This window comes from Hylobates moloch, unplaced genomic scaffold (genome assembly GCF_009828535.3).
Source record: "Hylobates moloch isolate HMO894 unplaced genomic scaffold, HMol_V3 SCAFFOLD_3, whole genome shotgun sequence".
Lineage (NCBI taxonomy): Eukaryota > Metazoa > Chordata > Mammalia > Primates > Hylobatidae > Hylobates > Hylobates moloch.
Window position 1 is genome coordinate 83,865,088 of NW_026652278.1, and position 5,241 is coordinate 83,870,328.

At 45.9% G+C, this 5,241-nt stretch overlaps 1 pseudogene; it reads left to right on the plus strand.

Moving 5' to 3' along the window:
• The first annotated feature begins 4,528 nt into the window (after nucleotides 1-4,528).
• On the plus strand, nucleotides 4,529-5,001 carry LOC116461003 (large ribosomal subunit protein uL23-like; annotated as a pseudogene).
• Nucleotides 5,002-5,241: the final 240 nt, after the last annotated feature.

Here is a 5,241-nt window from a genome sequence, read left to right on the forward strand (position 1 = left end):
ATCAGTCTCCTTTTCTGGGGGTCCATCACATTCCCATCCACATTACCATTCATTGCAGTGTCCAGCATCACCAGGTTGGTGAGCATCACCCAGGCTGGAGTGCAGTGGTGCAATCTTGGCTCACTGCAACATCCAACTCCCGGATTCGAGCAATTCTCCTGCCTCAGCCTCCTGAGTAGCTGGGGACTATAGACGCACACCACCACGCGTTCGTATGTTTAATAGAGACGGGGTTTCACCATGTTGGCCAGGATGGTCTCCATTTCCTGACCTCATGATCCACCCGCCTTGGCCTCTCAAAGTGTTGGGATTATAGGCATGAGCCACCATGCCCGGCCCTTTTTTTTTTTTAAGTATAACATATCTCTATGTTGAATAGAAACACTAACAGAGACTAGTACGCATAGTGATTATAGATGAAGATAGATAAAAAAGAAAAAGAGAAGGCCGGGCGCGGTGGCTCACGCTTGTAATCCCAGCACTTTGGGAGGCCGAGGCGGGCGCATCACGAGGTCAGGAGATCGAGACCACGGTGAAACCCCGTCTCTACTAAAAATACAAAAAAAATTAGCCGGGCGTGGTGGCGGGCGCCTGTAGTCCCAGCTACTCGGAGAGGCTGAGGCAGGAGAATGGCGTGAACCCGGGAGGCGGAGCTTGCAGTGAGCCGAGATTGCGCCACTGCACTCCAGCCTGGGCGACAGAGTGAGACTCCATCTCAAAAAAAAAAAAAAAAAGAAAAAGAGATACAAGGGTGCATTGAATTTATGACAATATTGTCTCAGTACCACAGCAGGAGCCAACTCACCCCAGGGCTGGCTTCCCAAGGCCAGCTCTGGGAAGCCGGATTTGCTCAGCCTTGACCGTATTACTGGTTGACCCGGACTGGGGATCCAGCTGGCAGGACAGGCTGTAGCTCTCACCCTCACTAGGCTGCTCTCTGGCCCAGAACCAGGCCCCCAGTTCCTCCCCGGGGTGAAGGCTGTAATGATTTGCAGCCACCTGAGGAGCTAGGTCTCCTTTTCTGGGGGTCCATCATATTCCCATCCACATTACCATTCATCGCAGTGTCCAGCATCACCAGGTTGGTGAGGAATGTGCCAAGGACGGGACAATTCCCTTCTTCTGCTGCTGCCACCTTGCATGGGCTCTTTGGGGGCTTGCCTCCAGGGTGGCCGACTTGGAGGTCCCCACACTGATGAGCCGATCCCTGTTCGGTGGCTTGTCTTTGCTGCACAGCTTTGGACATTTTTCTGTTGCTTTAAATTGGCTACTCAGAGGAGAGCAGCCACAACCCCCCACCCCACAGTGCCTGGGCCAAAGTGGCCCAGGTTAGGGTCCCTGAAAGAAGAGACACCAAAGAGTTCCCCCTCCTTCTCTTTCTCTCTGTCCCCTGCATCCTCTTTCCAGGAGCACAAAGAGATCATGTGAGCACGCAGTGGGAGGGTGGCCACATGTGAGCCAAGAGAGAGGCCTCAGAATTAAGCCTGCCTTGCCTGCACCTTGATCGTGGACTTCGAGCCCCCAGTACTGTGAGAAATGAATTTCTGTTACGTAAGCCTCCCAGTCTATGGTATTTTGTTATGGCAGCCCGAGCCAACTAATACAACAGGAAAGAAAAATTCCAATCTCCGTAAGTTCATTTTTAAGTTCATTAATGTTTAAAGTGATTAACAGTGGGTACACTTTGTAAACCATCAAGATCTCGTACAGTCATATTTTATGATTCCCCGTAATTAGTTGGTCATGGTTTGTAACTCCTGACAAACATTAAGGCTTTAGTTTTAGAGAGTTTTTATCCTTTTACATTGAATAACAGAAAAACACAACAGAGGGAAAGTTGCCGCTTAATAGACCAGAGTCAGGTTCCGTCTAATTTGCCCCTTGCCTCGGGTTGATTAGTTAGTCTCATTTTTGCCTTGCCTCGAGTTGATTAGTTAGTACATGAACTTTCTGCTCAGTTTCCTGGGCTTAGATATTCTGTATCCTCAACACAGAGAAGTGATTCACAATATGTGGCTTGAACAAAAATACTTTTAGGTCCAAGAGATTTGTTTTATACTGTATTCTTTCATTAAACTTTTCTTTTTATCTTTCCTTATGTATGTATTCATTTTATTTATTAAAAAATTGAGATGAGGTTTCACTTTTTGCCCAGGCTGGTCTTGAACTTCTGGGCTAAAGTGATCCTCCTGCCTCAGCCTCCCAAAGTGCTGTATTATAGGTATGAGCTACCACACCCTGCCCATTAAACCTTTCTTAGTTTCATGCGCGTCCGTGTGAAGAGACCACCGAACAGGCTTTGTGTGAACAATAAGGCTTTTAATCACCTGGGTGCAGGCGGGCTGAGTCCGAAAAGAGAGTCAGCAAAGGGTGGTGGATTATCATTAGTTCTTACAGGTTTTGGGATAGGCGGTGGAGTTAGGAGCAATGTTTTGGGGGGCAGGGGGTGGATCTCTCAAAGTACATTCTCAAGGGTAGGGAGAATTACAAAGAACCTTCTTAAGGGTGGGGGAGATTACAAAGTACATTGATCAGTTAGGGTGGGGCAGGAACAAATCACAATGGTGGAATGTCATCAGTTAAGGCTATTTTTTTTTTTTTTTTTTTTTGAGACGGAGTCTCGCTCTGTCGCCCAGGCTGGAGTGCAGTGGCAAGATCTCTGCTCACTGCAAGCTCCGCCTCCCGGGTTCACGCCATTCTCCTGCCTCAGCCTCTCCGAGTAGCTGGGACTACAGGCGCCCACTAACACGCCCGGCTAATTTTTTGTATTTTTAGTAGAGACGGGGTTTCACCGTGTTAGCCAGGATGGTCTCGATCTCCTGACCTCGTGATCCGCCCTCCTCGGCCTCCCAAAGTAGTGGGATTACAGGCTTGAGCCACCGTGCCCGGCCCAGTTAAAGCTATTTTTACTTCTTTTGTGGATCTTCATTTACTTCAGGCCATCTGGATGTATACGTGCAAGTCACAGGGGATGCGATGGCTTGGTTTGGGCTCAGGGGCCTGACACTTAGAGTTTTATTTTCAAAGACAGGGCATTGATTGATTGATTGATTGATTGAGAGATGGGGTCTTTCTATGTTGCCCAGGCTGGTCTTGAACTCCTGGGCTGAAGCAATCCTCCCGCCTTGGCCTTCCAATGTTGAGATTACAGGCATGATCCACCATGCCCAGCTGAACAGGGCATTTTAAAATGCAAATGTGTACTGACCTCATTAGTAGGAGGATGCATTCTGGCACCCCTGTTCTTCACCTGTCCTCCAATCCTTAAAAGGCCATACTGCATAAAGTCAACAACAGATAAATGTTTGCTGAATTAAAGGATGGATGAAAAAAATTAATAATGAATTTTTGCATAATCCAATTTTCTCTTTTATATTCCTAGAAGAAGTTTCTTTGAGCCTATTAGATCCTGGGAATCTTTTAGGTGAGCATGATTAGAGAGCTTGTAGGTTGCTTTTACATATATCTGGTATATTTGAGTCTCATATCAAAACAATAGATTGGTAAAAGTGGTATTATTGTATTGATAAGTAAATAGTCTTGGAGGGAAAATGCAATTGATCTAAGTTTAGATATCCTCAATAGTCAGCATTCAGAAGTTTAAAGGGCATAGGCTAAGTTCATCAGACATAACTGGGCTCAAATCTTGGCTCTGCCACATATGACCTTTGACAGGTAACAACCGTTTTGCACCTGTTTCCTCATTTGTAAACTGGGTACATTTGTGGCTAGTCCTCAGGCTTGTTGAAATTAAAACAATACAGGTAAAACTCCAACTCATTGCACGCTATACATATCACATTTCTTTCTTTTCGTTCTGACTGTAAGTCCAATGTCTTTCCCAGAGTATCAAAGGGCCTGTCTAAGGGATGCATCTGACAGATTGCACCAAACAAACTTGTGTATGTCAACAGCTGGGAAACTTTGACTTTGACAAGAATGTCAAAGCAAATGGACACACACACACAAACAAGGATGTGCATCTTTGTGTAGGCAAGTGTACTCAAGAAGGCAGGCAGGGGAAGCAATATTCTGTTTCTCAAGTTTTAAGCAACCTAAGGCAGAGTTTCAAGTACAGGAAGAGAACTTGGGAGATGAATTCAAGTCTGTGAAGCCTTTGGCTAGCTTACATAACAATGAGTTAAACAGGTACAGTGCTTTACAGCTTCCTCTCCATTACCTTTTTGTTTTTGTTCTGTAAGGTGATTACACCCACTGTGCAGATGGGCATGCTGAATGACCTTTAAGATGCCTAGTTAATTACGAACTCAACTCCAGTTCTCCTTTTTTCAAAATCAGATTTCCTCTTAAATCCCATCATGCTTCTCCATTCTATTAAAGTGCCTGGAGATCTCCTTCCCTCACACTGTTTAAAGTCATGCCTCAGATCTCACCACAGGGAAATGAAGACTTCACAATCCCTAAGATCCAGCCCACACTCGTGATATCTGGGGTGGATACCAAGAAATGATCCACAAAATTCAGAAGTGAAAATGGTATTAGAAAGGAAACTTTCCCTTTTCACAAGATGGCGCCGAAAGTGAAGAAGGAAGCTCCTGCCCCTCCTAAAGCCAAAGCCAAAGCGAAGAATTTAAAGGCCAAGAAGACAGTGTTGAAAGGTGTCCACAGCCACAAAAAAAAAAAGAAGATCCGCACATCACCCACCTTCCGGCAGCCCAAGACGCTGCGACTCCGGAGGCAGCCCAAATATCCTTGGAAGAGTGCTCCCAGGAGAAACAAATTTGACCACTATGCTATCATCAAGTTTCCGCTGACCACTGAGTCGCCATGAAGAAGACAGAAGACAACAACACACTTGTGTTCATTGTGGATGTTAAAGCCAACAAGCACCAGATCAAACAGGCTGCGAAGAGGCTCTAAGACATTGATGTGGCCAATGTCAACACCCTGATTCGGCCTGATGGAGAGAAGAAGGAATGTGTTTGACTGTCTCCTGATTACGAAGCTTTGGATGTTGCCAACAACATTGGAATAATCTAAACTGAGTCCAGCTGGCTAATTCTAAATATGTGTATATCTTTTCACCATTTAAAAAAAAAAAAAAAAAAAAGGAAACTTTCTCAGCCAGGTGCGGTGGCTCACGCCTGTAATCCCAGCACTTTGGGAGGCTGAGGTGGGCGGATGACCTGAGGTCAGGAGTTCAAGACCAGCCTGACCAACATAGTGAAACCCCATCTCTACGAAATACAAAAAATTAGCCAGGTGTGGTGGTGGGCACCT